This window comes from Eschrichtius robustus, chromosome 11 (genome assembly GCF_028021215.1).
Source record: "Eschrichtius robustus isolate mEscRob2 chromosome 11, mEscRob2.pri, whole genome shotgun sequence".
Lineage (NCBI taxonomy): Eukaryota > Metazoa > Chordata > Mammalia > Artiodactyla > Eschrichtiidae > Eschrichtius > Eschrichtius robustus.
The window spans coordinates 102,043,906-102,062,085 of record NC_090834.1 but is presented as its reverse complement, the minus strand read 5'-3'; positions in this window follow the sequence as shown (position 1 = coordinate 102,062,085).

The following is an 18,180-nucleotide window of genomic DNA, read 5'->3' as shown; positions in this document are numbered from 1 at the left end:
CTGGATTAGATCCAAATAATTATTGAGAAACAAACACCCAAACCCCAGACTCACAACCTATTTGAAGGCCCTGTAAGACCAAAGAATACAAAGCTTTTCTGGGTAGAACAGAAACAGATGATGACTCCTAATGGGTGTTCTAAATGGGCTCCTTTCTTTCTTCCTTCCTTTCTTTTTAAAATATTTGTTTATTTATTTTAGCTGCGCCAGGTCTTAGTTGAGGCATGCAGGATCTTTAGTTGCGGCATGCGTGCGGGATTCTAGTTCTCCTACCAGGGATCGAACCCGGACCCCCTGCATTGGGAGCAAGGAGTCTCATTCACTGGATCACCAGGGAAGTTCCTCGTTTACTTCTTTCTAAGGAAATTTTATATCATGCTTTCAAAGTTATCACTACGATGTCACATGTGTACTTTGTAAAAATTTTCAAACAATCCAGACATTTATAAAATGAAGAGTTATTCCAGACACAGCTGCTGGTAACAGTTGCAAGTGTATTCTTCAAGACCCTCCTCTCTATTTATGAAGTTATATCCACCTCTCCTGCACACGTAATTATTACTCTTCCATAATTTCTTTTCTCACTTGAGTGGCACGGACATGGTTCCATGTCGTTGCAGGCAGCTGTACCTCATTCGTCCTTACAGCTGCCTAGTATTCCACTGTGTGGATGTATCACAAACTATGTCTTTGATCTCACACTGAGAGGCATTTGGGTTGATTCCCAGGCCCCTAATTGCATTCTGGTTCCAGAAGGCTCCCTCTTTCCTGCCCACTTTTACTCTCTTACTCAGCAGCTTACCTGGCTTCTCTGCCACAATCCTGCCTGTAACTTTTGGCTCTAGCTCTCTGTTGCCACCTTTTTGGATAGAAAACCCAGGTTTGGACGATTTACTCAGCTGTGAATTTGGTTCCTTTCATATTATGATTTCTTTCTTTCTTTCTTTCTTTCTTTCTTTCTTTCTTTCTTTCTTTCTTTCTTTCTTTCTTTCTTTCTTTCTTTCTTTCTTTCTTTCTTTCTTCCTTCCTTCCTTCCTTCCTTCCTTTCTTTCTTCCTTCCTTTCTTTCTTTCTTTTCTTTCTTTCTTTCTTTTCTTCTTTTCTTCCCTTCTCTTTTGCAGCATGTGGGATTTTAGTTCCCTGACCAGGGATCCAACCTGCATCCTCTGCATTGGAAGTGCCGAGCCTTAACCACTGGACTGCCACCGCCAGGGAAGTCCTCAGATTATGATTTCTTGTTTTGACCTGCTGCTTCTGCTTCCCTGCACTGCTCCTGAGGATAAAAGTGCCTGCCCCAGTCCCAGGAAAGCCAGCTCGCCTGCCCCATCCCTCATTCATCCGTGCCTGACAAGGGGACAGGAAGCCAACATCCTAACACTGCCCTATTTGGACATGCAGCCCACATGGTCACCTACCCAACTGAGGGCTTTTCTATGCTCCACCCTCTAATATGTAATTACCCTTGCCCTACAAACCATGTAAGTATCTTTCATCATCCAACTATTTACCTGCCACAAATGATAGTTTTTTTCATCTGGAAGAAGGGCTGCACATTTCCCCCCCACCCAGGGTCGTGTGTGATTAGATGCAGTGCAGAAAGGGGGAAGGACATATGCCTCTGAGTCACACTGACTTGGAGTCAAATCCTGTTTTTCTACTTATTAACTGTCAGGGGGGAACTTAATGTCTCTGAGGAGTCATAGTTTCAGAATCTAATATGGGGGTTGTGCTGTCTCCCCTACAGGGCCATTCTGAGGATTAAGTAACACAGGTGAAAAGTACATAAAATGTGCTTGAAAAGGTAGCAGTTTTTGAGTGGTGATGACTAATTTCTCATAAATTCCAGAAAAAGGAATCATTTTTGTTTCCCATTAGAGTGGTCATAAATTGCGCGTTCATGAATGGAATTTTACATCAAGGCGGGTGTTCGTTCTTGAGCAAATCATCCTTGTAGGCCCACCTAGACTTTTAATTTCATTTTCTGATGAGACACATAATGCACAAGGAATCTGCAAAGGCTGCCCAGTGTCTTTGTAACATTAAAAAAAAAAAAAAAACAACTATAAAGAGTAATTCATAAAGAAAATTACATAAAATAAATGTACAATTTAACAAAATATTATAAAGTTCACATCCATGTAACCACCACCCTGTTCAAAAAATAGATTATTATTGTCAAGCCATAAGCATCCCCTGTTCACCTCTCAATCACAATTCCGTTTCCTTATAGGAAACCATGGTCTGAATGTTATAGTAATCACTTCCTTACCTTTCTTTATACATTTGCCACCTATGTCACCGTTCCTAAACAATATCATTAGTTTTGTCCATTTTGGAAGTTTATATAAATGAAATCATGCAGTGTGTATTCTTAAGCATCTGGCTCCTCTCACTCAACATTACGCTTTTACGATTTGTCCGTATCAGTGCATGCAGCTGTGGTTTGTTCATTTTCAGTATTCTATAGAATTCCTTTATGTTAATATACCACAATTTTATCTTTTCTAGTATTGATGAACACTTGTTTCTAGTTTCAGGCTCTTCTGTATAATGCATGTATGAATATACCTGTGCATGTGGCCTGTTTCTCTAGGGCTGACGTTGCTGAGTTAAAAGATGTGAGCGCCTTCAGTTTTTCTACCACATCCAAAGTGATTTTACCAATTTAAACTTTCATAGCAGTTTATAAAACTGTTGTGTTAGACCTTGTGATGGTTAATTTTATGTATCAGATTGGCTGGGCCATTGTGCCCAGGTATTTGGTCAAACATTATTCTGGATGTTTGGATGTTTCTGTTGAGGTTGTCTTTTTTTCAGAAAAGATTAGCATTTAAGTCAGTGGACTTTGAGTAAAGCAGATCACCCCCATAATGTGGATGGGCCTCATCCCATCAGTTGAAGGTCTTAACTGAACATAGACTGACCACCCCTAAACAAGGAGAAATTCTTCCAGCAGACAGCCTGTGGGCTCTAACTGCGGTTCTTCCCTGAGTCCAGCCCATCAGCCTAGCCCATCAGATTTGGGACTCACCAAGGCTCCACAATCATGTGAACCAATTTCTTAAAATAAATTTCTCTCTCTCTCTCTCCCTATCTATCTATCTATCTATCTAATCTATCTATCAATCAACATCTAGAATACATACATATATAGAGAATATTATATATATATATATTTATATATATGGAGAGAGAGAGAGAGAGAGAGAGGAAGCCAGTCTTTGTTCTACTAAGGCCTACAACTGATTAGATGAGGTCCACCCACATTATAGAGGGCAATCTGCTTTACTCAAAGCCCACTGATTTATATATGTATATGTATGTAGTATACGCATACACACACATCCTGTTGGTTCTGTTTCTCTGGATAACCCTGACTTATACAGACCTAAAATTAAGGCTTATTACGCACGGCCTTGACAGCTGGCAAAACAGAGAGGGCCTTTAATGGCCTAACTGCAAGTCCGCCTCCTCACGCTGCTCCATTGGAAAAGGTCCCCTAGCCAAACAACCCTCCTTATCCAGGGGACCAGGCACAGTTCCTGATTACCTCTGAGTACTGGGTTTCGGTTTCCTGTCAGCCTGTAGAATTATTCAAACAAATCAATCATATCTTCCCATGGGAGCCAGAGGGCACTCCATCTTCCTGATACTGCAACGCCTGCTTCCCACAGCCCCTGGTTGTTTGCTCTGTTCCTAAGTGCAGGCTCTGTGTGGCCCTGTATGGCATGGGATGTCCTCATCCCTCAGGATGTGAGTATATGTGACCAGTAAGCTGCTGTTGATCTTATCTGTCCAAGTGTCAAGTGTTGTGTGTTTAGTGATCCCCCTAACTATAGAGCAGGAATCCCTCCCTCACTAGTGGAATGGGAGGCATTTAAAACAAAAAGCTAGGGCTTCTCTGGTGGCACAGTGGTTGGGAGTCTGCCTGCCAATGCAGGGGACACGGGTTCGAGTCTTGGTCCGGGAGGATCCCACATGCCACGGAGCGACTAGGCCCGTGCGCCACAACTACTGAGCCTGTGCTCTAGAGCCCGTGAGCCACAGCTACTGAGCCTGCATGCCACAACTACTGAAGCCCACGCGCCTAGAGCCTGTGCTCTGCAACAAGAGAAGCCACCGCAATGAGAGAACCGCGCACCGCAGTGAGGAGTGGCCCCCGCTCGCCGCAACTAGAAAAAAGCCCTCACGCAGCGATGAAGACCCAACGCAGCCAAAAATAAATAAATAAAGTAAAATAAAATAAAACAAAAATTTAAAAAAAAAATAAAAAGAATAAAACAAAACAAAAAGCTAGTATTCCATCAAATTCTCACCAACACCTGGTATAGCCATAATTTAAACTTTTAGTCAATCTATTAATATCTCATTATAGTCTTAATTTTTTTCAATTTTTTTAATTGAAATAAAGTTGATTTACAATGCTGTACAGCAAAGTGATTCAGTTATACATATATATATACATTCTTTTTTTTTTTTTTTAATACATTCTTTTTTTAATATTCTTTTCCATTATGGTTTATCATAGGATATTGAATATAGTTCTCTGTGTTATACAGTAGGACCTTGTTGTTTATCCATCCTATATATAATAGCTTACATCTGCTGACCCCAACCTCCCACTCCATTCCATCCCCAAACCCCCTCCCCCTTGGCAACCACTAGTCTGTTCTCTATGTCCGTGATTCTGTTTGTTTCATTGATAGGTTCATTTGTGTCATATTTTAGATTTCACATATAAGTGGCAGCATATGGTATTTGTCTTTCTCTTTTTGACTTATTTCACTTAGTATGATACTCTCTAGTTGCATCCATGTTGCTGCAAATGGCATTATTTCATTCTTTTTTATGGCTGAGTAGTATTCCATTGTATATACATACCACATCTTCTTTGTCCATTCCTTTGTCAATGGACATTTAGGTTGCTTCCATGTCTTGGCTATTGTGAATAGTGCTGCAATGAACATAGGGGTGTACGTATTTTTTTGAATTATAGTTTTATCTGGATATATGCCCAGGAGTGGGATTGCTGGATCACATGGTAATTCTATTTTTAGTTTTCTGAGGAACCTCCATACTGTTTTCAACAGCGGCTGCACATTATGGTCTTCATTTTTATTTCCTTGATCACTAATGAGACCATGCATTTTTTTTTAAAACAATTATTTATTTATTTATTTATCCATCTATGGCTGTGTTGGGTCTTCGTTTCTGTGCGAGGGCTTTCTCTAGTTGCGGCAAGTGGGGGCCACTCTTCATTGCGGTGTGCGGGCCTCTCACCGTCGCGGCCTCTCTTTTGGCGGAGCACAGGCTCCAGACGCGCAGGCTCAGCAATTGTGGCTCACGGGCCTAGTTGCTCTGTGGCATCTGGGATCTTCCCAGACCAGGGCTCAAACCCGTGTCCCCTGCGTTGGCAGGCAGATTCTCAACCACTGCGCCACCAGGGAAGCCCTGGGATTGATTTTTTTGGTATGATGTGAAGTAGGGGTACAACTTGCTCGTTCTCCTGTGTGGATCTCAAATTGTGACAACATCACTTATAAATTTTGGTATCTGGTAGACCAAGTTCCCCCACTTTTTTCTCCTTCAAGAGTATCATTGCAGGGCTTCCCTGGTGGCGCAGTGGTTAAGAATCCACCTGCCAATGCAGGGGACACGGGTTCAAGCCCTGGTCCGGGAAGTTCCCACATGCCGCGGAGCAACTAATGCGCCACAACTCCTGAGGCTGTGCTCTAGAGCCCACAAGCCACAGCTACGGTAGCCCGCGTGCCTAGAGCCCATGCTCCTCAACAAGAAAAGCCACCGCAATGAGAAGCCCACGCACCTCAACGAAGAGTAACCCCCGCTCACCACAACTAGAGAAAGCCTGCATGCAGCAACGAAGACCCAATGCAGCCAAAAATAAATAAATAAAATAAATTAATAAATTAAAAAAAAAAAGAGTGTCATTGTTTTTCTTGATCCCTGCATTTCTATATGTATTTAGAATCAGTTCATCATGTTCCACAAAAAAAACAAAATACCTGTTGGGATTTTTGACTGGTATTAATTTACATCTATAGATTATTTGGGAGGAGAATTGACAACTCTTCCAATTAATGAATATATTATAGTTTTCCAGTTATTTGGGTCTTCTTTAATATCTCTCAGTACGGTTGTTTAGTTTTTTCTGTAGATGTATCCCACCTATTTTTGTTCATGTTTTTCCTAGATGCTTGATACATTTTATGTTATTAGACATAGTTTATATTTTAGTTCGATCAATATCACTAAAAATCTTTTTTGTGTCTAGTTTCCCCTTTCTTCTGTTTATGTAGCAAGGCCTAGTTTTATCACTGACTAGCAGTCTTAGATTTTGTATCTACTTTACAGCTCCAGTTACATTGAATTTGGTTGGGTTTGGGTCTTCAATCTTAGATCCTAACCAACAAGGACTTACTGTATAGCACAGGGAACTCTGCTCAATATTATGTAACAATCTAAATGCGAAAAGAATTTGAAAAAGAATAGATACATCTTTGCTGTATACCCGAAACTATCACAACATTGTTAATCAACTGTACTCCAATGTAAAATAAAAAGTTAAAAAAAAATCTTAGGGACTTCCCTCGTGGTCCAGTGATTCAGACACCGTGCTCCCAACGCAGGGGGCCCAGGTTCGATCCCTGGTCAGGGAACTAGATCCCGCACACTGCAACTAAGACCTGGCACAGCCAAATAAACAAATAAATATTAAAAAAAAAAATCTTAGATCCTAATTTGAACCCTCTACCTCCACGTCAGGTTCTGTGTGTGAGACTAAAAGGTGGTAGAAGACTGATTAACCTCTCACCAGGGGGTCTAGGGAAGATTGATCTTTCCTTATATCTAGCCCATTAAGCAAGCCTTTCAGTAACATCTCCAGAATGTATCCTGAATCCACTCGTCTCCTTCTCTGAGGCATGACCCCCAGTCTAGCCACAGTCATACCTTACCTGGACCACTGAATAGCTTCCTAACTGGTTTCCATGCTTCCACTCTGCCTCTTCCGTGCTTCTGCATGCCACAGCCAGAACTGTAAAGAATATGAGTTGATTTTCCATGGGAGACCATTCTGATGGGAAGCCATTTAAAAGGCTTTCTCTCAACACTTCTAATAAAGTCTAAATTCTCTAGCCTCTCTGGCCTATGAGACTGGTCCCAGCTTACCTCCATCTCCCTGTCCAATCTCCTCTTGTGTTACTCAACACCCCCCTTATTCCACCTGGCCCCCAGCCTTCTGACAGTTTCTAGAATATGCATACTCTTTCCTGCCTCTCTCCTTGCTCTTCCTGTGCCAGGACTTTTCTTTCACCAACTTTCTGCGTGGCTGGTTCATCCTTCAGGTGGGTTTGAGCCTTTAAATATTCCTTCTCAGAGCAGGCTTTCTGACCACCTTCACTGTTACTCTCTGCCATAGTGCCCTTTGGCTTTCCTCGTTACATTTATCACAAGAGGGCTATCATTTTGTTTGCTCGTTGTTCCCTTGATTGTTATTTGTCTTCCGCTCTAGACTGTGAACCACCTGAAGGCAGGGACCCCACCTGTCTTGTTCACCATTCCATTCCTGATACATCAAACTGTGCTCACCATCTAGAAGATATTCAAATGATTATCTAGAAGAATCTCAAATGATTGTGTGTAATGATCAGTGACAACCGTGTGTGTGACTGGGATAGGAGATGGGTGAACGAGTCTAGTATAAATGTTCTTCACCCAGTGAGACGGTGCTAACTAAAAATTGGTACTCGCCACCTGCCTGTTCAAGGATGAAGTCACTAGCCTCTGCAGCTGCTGACCTTCAACACACCCTGAAGGGAGTTCAGGGTGGAGATCAGGAACGAGGCACACTGCTCTGGGAACAACTGGCAGAGCAGGCTTTCAGCAAGTTAGATGTTTTCAGGAGAAGATTTTATGAGCCCAATTCTTGCATCTCCTCATGTCTAGAGAAGCACTGAGATCATTAAATGTGACACCTGCGCCTCATGACTAGCAGCCAGCCTCTGCCAACATGTGTCTTGACTGTACGCGCCCCCTTCACTAAAATCATATATAACACTGACCTTCCCTCTTTGAATAAAAACAAAATATTGCCTGCCATATCAGTAAACAAAGGATGTTGCAGCCATCAAGCTATCACATTACAGCCGCCCCCGGATGGTGAGCCCTGAGGGAACTCAGGATGGAAACAATGCCTGCTAATGCAGCCACCCCCTAACAGTACACCCTGAGGAGACTCAGGATGAGAAAACACAGGACACTGGCCCCAGATAGCCGAGGTGCACACCAAAGGAATGATTTCAGTGAGCCCAGATTTTGCATCTTCCCTTACAAAGAAAAGCACTAAATTCCTTAACTTGAGATATCTGATTTTCTTTAATTAACAGTAATCTTTTGATGTTCTGACTACCTGGTTTTTGTTGCAAAAACTCCTACGCATCCTTCCCTCACCCCCTCGCCTCTTCAGAGCAGTCCCTCAGGGTGATCTGAGAGTCCTGTCTCCTGGGCTTGAAGTCCTCAGAATGTCCACCAAATAAAACATAACTCTCAGCTTTTAGGTTGTGCATTTTTTTCAGTCAACACCTTCTACCTCTTTGGAGCAGTTTCTCAGAGCTATCTGAAATGCTAGCTCCCGGGCTATAGTCCTCATTTTTTTTTTTTTTTTTGGCTGCACTGCGTGGCTTGTGGATCTTAGTTCCCCAACTAGGCATTGAACCAGATCGGGTTGGAAGCTCAGAGTCCTAACCACTGGACTGCCAGGGAATTCCCTATAGCCCTCATTTTACCCCAAATAAAACTTAACTCACATTAAGCATTTTTTTTTTTTCAATCATCAAGGGGATTCCACCCGTTGGCCCCTAACAATTCCATCTTTCTGATCCCTTTCCATCCTTCATCTCAGTGAGTTAAAGGACGAAAACTACCCACAAACAGGAAGAACGGGTAATAAAAGAAGCACACCAATGGCACACTGGTATCAACTGCTGGCTTCTGCTGTGGCTGGGGGCTAATGTGGCCCATCCTCATGGTTTGCAATCACAGCTCTTGCCTGCCTTGTGACAGGCTCAGATTCCATTTCTGGTCCATGCAACTTCCTTTCAGCCCGCCACCCGGCACACAGCAGAAACTCAACAGATATTTGTTGACTGATTGGATGACTCTTTTGACACGGGCCATCAAGGACACAGATGAGGGACTTCCTTGGTGGCGCAGTGGATAAGACTCTGCGCTCCCAATGCAGGGGGCCCGGGCTCGATCCCCGGTCAGGGAACTAGATCCCACATGCATGCCGCAACTAAGGAGCCCATGTGACACAACTAAGACCTGGTGCAACCAAATAAATAAATAAATATTTAAAAAAAAAAAAAAAAAGGCCACAGATGATATTGTCCTACCATGCCTTCTAGCAGTTATTTCCTCCTGCACACCCACCCAAGTAGGCACCTTTGGCAGCTGCGACCAGGAGGCTGGTGATGCCCATTACCTCCTCTAAAGAAGTGGTAAGGCTAAGAGAGGAGAGACACAAAGATATTACATGGAGGTGGGGGTGGAGCGGAGGAGAGCAAGCCCTCTCCCAAATTCCAGAGAAACAGCTGCACCAGGGGCACATTAACAATTCAAGGCTGCAGAGGCAACGCTCTTGATCCCACCCTCACCCCAATATATATCAGTCATGCTTTCCTTGTGACTGCTAGCCCCAAGTTACTCTCATTTTCATACCTTACTAAATACATAGAAATTTAAACATTAGCATTAATTGCCTTCATTTACCTGTGTGCTACAATAAAATGATCTTTTGGTAAAATTTTCTTTAATATTACAAATAGGGCTAGATTGATGCTTTCCATCCATCCTAACCGTATTCTATCATTGCTTCACCTCATCCCAGGGTATTCGCTGGGGATCCAAACCCCACTGCCTTTTCATTTAGTCAGAAGCTCCCTAGGGCCTTTCTGGGCCATGCTTCCGGCCACGGTGCAGCTCAGACAAGTGGCAAAAGCTCCCGCCTCAAAGAACTCTTGTCCTGTCTGCATTTTCAAAGACTACCCTTTCATCCGCAACACCATTCTAATTTGCCATCCAGAGAGCTGACCCGGAAAGCTGGATCCATTGGTGGATTCTGGCTCTCCTGCTAGGTCTCTGGACTTTCCCCTCAGCCTCTTCTCCTTTAGGCTAAAATGGAAAAGGAAGAGGGAACAAAGCCCTGGGGGGATGGGGTAGCCAGGGCCCTTCTTTCCGCCTCAGGAAGTGTGCTCTGATCAGGAAGTGGCTACCTGGGTGACCAGAGTCGGGTTTCAGGCCTTTGAAGAGCCCCCTGGTCAGAATGCTGGTTTACTCTTCTTCAAAGCTCCTTCATTTCTTTTTTACTGTTTTTTTAACAAGGTGCCGCCGCCTGGATTTAAAGGGACTTTGTCCTGTGTTGGCCTCTCTGAATGGTTTTTAAAGCAGTGCTCTGATGGAAACAAAACCTATTTCTTTTTTTAAAAAATACTTATTTATTTATTTATTTGGTTGCGCCGGGTCTTAGTTGCGGCAGGTGGGCTCCTTAGTTGTGGCATGCAACCTCTTAGTTGCGGCATGCACGTGCGACCTAGTTCCCTGACCAGGGATCGAATCCAGGCCCCCTGCATTGGGAGCGCGGAGTCTTATCCACTGCGCCACGAGGGAAGTCCCAACAAAACCCATTTCTGACGTAATTTCCTGGTAGGGTCCTCTGGACAGTGGACTCCCCAGGCCCCAGGGCTTGGCAAGAGCAGGCTGTGGGGTGAGTCCTGCATCCCTGTGCAGACCATTTAAGCCAGTGCGGAAGGGATCATCCTATTCCTGGGAAGTGCCTCGTCACAAATTGTCCTGAAGGGTGGACAAGTCTTAGGAGTTCCAGCCCTGGCTCCACAAGGCTTTATATTCCCAGACCTCAGTCTCCTCATCTGTAAAACAGTGGACTTTTTTTTTTTTTTTTTAATAAATTTACTTGTTTTATTATTTATTTTTATTTTTGGCTGCGTTGGGTCTTTGCTGCTGTGCACGAGCTTTCTCTGGTTATGACGAGCGGGGGCTACTCTTCGTTGCGGTGCGCGGGCTTCTCATTGCAGTGGCTTCTCTTGTTGGGAGCACGGGCTCTATGCACGCGGGCTTCAGTAGTTGTGGCATGCGGTCTCAGTAGTTGTGGCTCGCGGGCTCTAGAGCGCAGGCTCAGTAGTTGTGGCGCATGGGCTTAGTTACACTGCAGCATGTGGGATCTTCCCGGGCCAGGGGTCGAACCCATGTCCCTTGCATTGGAAGGCGGATTCTTAACCACTGCGCCGCCAGGGAAGCCCCTAAAACAGTGGACTTTTATTTTTGCCATATTCTCGCACCGCTGTACTAGTATGTACTTTCATATTTGCTGTGGACTGAATTGTGTCTCCCAGACCTCCTCCAAATTCCTATGTGGAAGCCCTAACCCCCAATGTGATTTTATCTGGAGATAGTCTTTAGGAGGTAATTAAAGTTCAGTGAGGTCATAAGGATGGGGTCCTAATCCAATAGGACGGTGGCCTTCTAAGAAGAGGAATAGACACACACATATGTTAGGGCAAACACTGACTGAAACTGCCTGCCCTGGTCAGGCAAGGTAGTAGCCACTTGCATGAGTTATCTTAAACAGGAGGTCCTGGTAAGGAAGGCTGAACTAACAAGCTACCACCAACCAGAAGAATTCGGGAAAGGTCAAAAGGAGAGAGGAGACTGCAGTCTATGTGTCCTACCAACCTCCAGAAGGCTTCTCGCTGGAATCCATCTTGGCTGAACGATGCGTGCGCCACCAGGACGGACCCTGAGCCAGAGTCATAGGCCAGAGACAACCTGGAAACTAAGCCCATTCCCATAAAACCCGAGACTGTGAGCCACATGGCAGAGCAGCCCTCCTGGGTTCCCTTACCCTCCTGGACCCCACCCAGGTTGCCCTTCTCAATAAAGTCTCCTGCTTTGTCAGCACATGTGTCTCCTCGGACAATTCACTTTCGAGTGTTAGACAAGAACCCACTCTTGGACCCTGGAAGGGGTCCCCCTTCCCGCAACACCTACACTTCCTCCATGTGAAGACACAGAGAAGAGGGACCTCCCTGAACATTCTTCTGTGCTGGCACCCTGATCTCGGACTTCCAGCCTCCAGAACTGTGAGAAAATGAAATTCTATTGTTTAAGCCACCTAGTCTAGGGTATTTTTATGGCAGCCTGAGCCGACTAATGGACTCATTTTGTTTACTTGAATACACTTATATAAAAAGGAAACTTGAATTCTCCTCTGTAAATGGAAAATCGGTAGCCCTCACCATAAATAGAATGAATCAGGGCCAACCAGACACAGGGCCTTGAGCCCAGAGTACTTTTAGGGGCCTATGAAAATGCTTTAATTTTAATTTATTTTAAAATCAGAAGAAAAAATAAATGCAATAACGAAACCAGTCTAGATTATATTCTTATTTATACCAATAAAGTCTTGAAATGTAATTTTTAATTTTTTTTTAATGCAGGAAGGGGCTCACCAAGGCAAAAGTGCCTAGGTTCCATGAAAGTCAGAATGCAGCTATGGAATGAATGTACCTATAAGAGAAATGCAATGAAAACAAATGACGTTCCTAAATTCTAGCAGATTCTGCCTGCTGAAGTCTCTGTACTTCCTTCCTTCTGTGCCTCCTCATTCCTTGTTAAAAATGGAAATTAACATGTGTTAGGTATTAAACACTGATTAGCACCAAACTGATACTTTGTCCTGGAGAAATCAAGAAGGATCAAAAGAAGTTGAAAAGGGAAATGCTTTCTCAGCTTATGATTTATTGTTATTTAGTACCACCTAAAATTGCTTGACATCCCTTCAGTGGGTTCATCCTGTACATGCGAGACACTGGCTTTGATGATGATGGTGATGATGATGATGATGTCGACCATCATATTATTGTGGTCCAGGTTTGTTAGGAATGCTTACCATATGTCAGGTCCTTGCCTAAAAATTTTCATATTCAAATCTCACTTAATGTTCACAGACACATTGGGAACAAGGTATTATTACCTTTATTTTACAGATAAACTAAAGCGTAGAGAGGTTAAGTAACTTGCCCAAAGTCATTGAGAAAATGTCAGAGCTTTAAATCCAGGTCCGATTGACCCTAAATCCCATATTCTTAATTCCTAGGTTATACCTCCTATTCTTGTTTCCCTCTTTTCAATTGTCTTTAAAAAACATATTGTATTTGTTTATAGTTTTGAATGGACAGTTATTCACATAGTAGGAAATTTTTAAAATACAAAATAATTGAAATTGTCTCCCCACCCCACCCCAAGACACTCAGTTTCTCTCCACGGACTGATAAACCACACATCAGTTGCATCCTTCCAGGTTAGTCTATAACTGCTTAAAGATAATTTCCAGAAAAAGATAAAATCATGACTTTCATACAGATATAAAATGGACACATGTTAAAGATTTCATTCTACTCATTAATCAACAAGGGAAACAGGCAGATGCTAAACTCAAAGAGAATCTGAAAACAGACACATTTATAGATCAAGAGTATTGAAATGAACATGCAAATAAAGGCAAAACTGATTTTTCCATGGGGTGGGAGAAAGTCAATTAAACCTCTACTGGACAGAAAAAATTCGCATGTCCCTAAGAATTATTTTGCATCAGTTACTACAAAGTACAGAATTTCAAAGACAACGAAAGGCAGGCAGTCTGAAAAGGGTATGCTGTTTGTAGATAAACTTTTTTTCCCTCCCAAAATGATAACTATTCTATCAAGTTCTTAAGTATCCTTTCAGGTGAGTCTCTGCAAACATAAATGCAAACCTGCAAACATAATGTATACTTGCAAACATAAATGTATACACTGTAGTCTTTAAGCAAACAGCTAGGATGTCATACTGTCTATGGTGTCTGAAAAGGTTTGGTTTTTTTTTTTTAATTTATTTATTTTTGGCTGTGTTGGGTCTTCGTTGCTGCGCTCGGGCTTTCTCTAGTTGCAGCGAGCGGGGGCTACTCTTCATTGCGGTGCGCGGGCTTCTCATTGTGGTGTCTTCTCTTGTTGCAGAGCATGGCTCTAGGCGTGCGGGCTTCAGTAGTTGTGGCACACAGGCTCAGTAGTTGTGGCTTGTGGACTCTAGAGCGCAGGCTCAGTAGTTGTGGCACACGGGCTTAGCTGCTCTGTGGCACGTGGGATCTTCCCGGACCAGGGATCGAACCTGTGTCCCCTGCATTGGCAGACGGATTCTTAACCACTGCACCACCAGGGAAGTCCTGAAAAGGTTTTTTTGTTTTTGTTTTCGTTTTTTTTTCATGTATTAATGTATTTCCTGACTCTTTTTTCAGATGGTCTCTGAGACTCCCTGTCAATGACAGAACTGTCAGAAAGGAAGGTCCCGGCTCTCCCAAGGGTGGAAGATGACAATTCTCCCCTAAGAAGTGCCTGGAGGGGTCCTGAGGAGGGACCAGGCACTGTCACACCTCCCAGACAGGTACACATCTATGTCTCTGACCCTGGGGAAGAAAGGAAAGGAGAGGGTCTGCAAAATAGGAAGGTAGCAAATTCAAAGAGACTCCAGAGCAGGGGTCTCCTACAGGGCTGGGCAGCTAAAAAAGCAAGTGAAACTGGCCCAGCCAGGAGCAACGGGGAGTGGTGAGAACTGCGGTAAATGAGGGCAAGTTTTCCTGCTCTAAAGGGGCAGCCCCTACTCAGCTCCAGCCAACCATTGCCATGAGCAGGTGTGGGCCTACATATTGCCAACAGCCTCCTTTTCCAAGAGAAGTCAGAAATAAAAACTTTAATGTAAAAATATTTCCTTTTTAAAGAGAGAATATTTTTAATTTTTTTATTATTTTCTTAATTAGTATTTTTTTAATTGAAGAATAGTTGATTTACAATGTTGTGTTAATTTCTGCTGTACAGCAAAGTGATTCGGTTATATACATATATATATTCTTTTTTTAAATTATTCTTTTCCATTATGATTTATCATAGGGATATTGAATATAGTTCTCTGTGCTATACAGTAGGACTTTGTTTTTTATCCATTCTGTATATAATAGCTTACATCTGCTAATCCCAAACTCCCACTCCATCCCTCCCCAACCCCCTCCCCTTTGGCAACCACAAGTCTGATCTCTATGTCTGTGATTCTGTTTCTGTTTCATAGATAGGGTCATTTGTGTCATATTTTATGTTCCCCATATAAGTGATATCATATGGTATTTGTCTTTCTCTTTCTGGTTTACTTCACTTAGTGTGATAATCTCTAGTTGCATCTATGTTGCTGCAAATGGCATTAGTTCATTCTTTTTTATGGCTGAGTACTATTCCATTGTATATATGTACCATATCTTCTTTGTCCATTCATCTTTTGATGGACATTTAGGTTGTTTCCATGTCTTGACTATTGTGAATAGTGCTGCTATGAACATAGGGGTGCATGTACCTTTTTGAATTAGAGTTTTGTCTGGATATATGCCCAGGAGTGGGATTGCTGGATCATATGGTAATTCTATTTTTAGTTTTCTTTAAGGAATCTCCATACTGTTTTCCATAGTGGCTGCACCAGTTTACAGTCCCACCCACAATGTAGGAGGGTCCCCTTTCTTCCACACCCTCTTTAGCATTTGTCATTTGTAGACTTTTTGATGATGGCCATTCTGACCGGTGTGAGGTGGTACCTCATTGTAGTTTTGATTTGCATTTCTCTAAAAATTAGCAATTTTGAGCATCTTTTCATGTGTCTATTGGCCATCTGTATTTCTTCTTTGGAGCAATGTCTATTAAGGTCTTCTTCCCATTTTTCGATTGGGTTATTTGTTTTTTTGTTGTTGAGTTGTATGAGCTGTTTGTATATTTTGGAAATTAAGCCCTTGTTGGCTGCATCATTTGCAAATGTTTTCTCCCATTCTGTAGGTTGTCTTTTCATTTTGTTTGTGGTTTCCTAAAGAGAGAATATTTCAAAATTTAAATGTTATTTATTTTTGAAGAGGTAGTTCATTCACATTGTTCAAAAATTTAAAAGGCAGTAGGGTTTACAATGAAAGGATTTCCTCCCCCTCCCATACCCAGTCACCTAGTTCCCTTCCCCAGAGAAAATCAGAATATCTTGTAACCTTCCAGAGATGTTGCAGGCATGCAGAGGCAAATATTATTTTTCCTTTACTTATACAGATCATAACATACTTTTCACTTTGTACTATATTTTGCTTTTTTCCTTAAAATTTATCTTTAAGAGTCTTCTCTATCAATACATAAGCAGCTTCCTCATTCTTTTTTTTAAAATTAATTAATTTATTTGTTTTTATTTTTGACTGTATTGGGTCTTTGTTGCTGTGCGCGGGTTTTCTCTAGTTGTGGTGAGCGGGGGCTACTCTTCGTTGTGGTGCGCGGGCTTCTCATTGTCGTGGCTTCTCTTGTTGCAGAGCACGGGCTCTAGGCACGAGGGCTTCAGTAGTTGTGGCTCGCAGGCTCTAGAGCACAGGATCAGGAGTTGTGACGCACAGGCTTAGTTGCTCCACGGCCTGTGGGATCTTCCCGGACCAGGGCTCGAACCCGTTTCCCCTGCATTGGCAGGCAGATTCTTAACCACTGCACTACTAGGGAAGCCCCTGCTTCCTCATTCTTGCTTACAGCCTAATATTTCTTTGCATGTATGTACCATAATTAACTTAATCAGACCCCTCTTGATAATCATAGATTGTTTCCAAAGTTTTGCTCTCATAAGTAAACCTCTATTTATATTATTTCACACATTGATAAATATATCATCTATAGGCAAAAATCCTAGAAGTAGAACTGATTGATTAAAGAAATGTACATTTATGATTTTGATAGTTACTGACAATTTTCTCATCAGAGAGATGTACAAATTTACATTTCAACTAGCAATATATGAGAGTGCCTGTTTTTCCAGACTCTCCCAAAGATGTGTATTATCCATCTTTTTTATTTTTCATCAATCTGATAGGTGAAAAATGGTAACTTAGTATTGTACATATGTATTTCTCCTATTGTGAGCATAGTTGCTGGTCTTTCCACATGTTTAAGAATAATTTCTACATGATTTTCATTGAATTATCTTTTCATATCTTTCATCTGTTTTCTACTAGAGTTGTTTTTATTTTTCTTTATTTGTGGGTGCTCTTTATATATTAGGGGAATTAATACTTTGTTTGGAATACATTGCAAATAAGTTTCCTAGTTTGGTGCTTATATCTCTCATTTTTAAAATGTTGCATTATGGTTAAAAACTGGCACAAGCCAAACAAACAATACCTGCAAAATCGACCTTGTTTCTGAGCCACCAGTTGCCACTTCCATTTGCTAATCTTAAGAAAATGAATGGGAAAACCAAGGTATGGAGGCTATAAATTGCATTGACCAGAGTCATGTGGCCATGAGCATGGAACTCACCATATTCTGGTCTGGACCAGGGAATGCTTCCTAAATACCAGTTGTCCCTGATGGCAAACCAACAGTGAAGTGTGACCCCTTTGCTCCCATCAAAAGGTTCAATTCAGAAAAAGTCAGGGACTGAGGCTGAGGCTGAGACAATTAGAGGAAGGCTGCAAAGAACTCACTAGACCACGCATAGGGATATCTGGGTTCTGATCCATGGCTTGGGTAAGCCATTTCCCCTGTCTGGGCCCCTGTTTTCTCATCCACACTGTGTGACGTTGCAGAGAGTGGAGTGGTTAGACAACCCTAGACAATCTCAAAACTCCCTTCCAGTTCTGGGTTTAAGGGGACCTGAGGCTAATTTGAAGGTCCTGGGGCAGCCACATTCTAGAGGCTGTTCCCTGTTAAGAAAGACAACTTACAAGTACACATCCCTTTCCAGGAATCAAATTCCTTTGAGTATAACCTAATGAAGCAGACAGGACAGAAATTTTCATCACCATCTTTAACATGAGAAACTGAGGCCCAGGTAGACATAGTGGTTAAGAAGCGAGAAGTCAGCAGTCTGTGTTTAAGTTCCAGCTTAGACACTGGACAGATGTGTGACATTGGGCCGATGAGCTAGCCTCAGTTTTCTTACCTATAAAATGGAGACAATTGGGAATTCCCTGGTGGTCCAGTGGTTAGGACTCCATGCTTCCACTGCCAGGGGCCTGGGTTCGATCCCTCATTGGGGAAGTAAGATCCCATAAGGG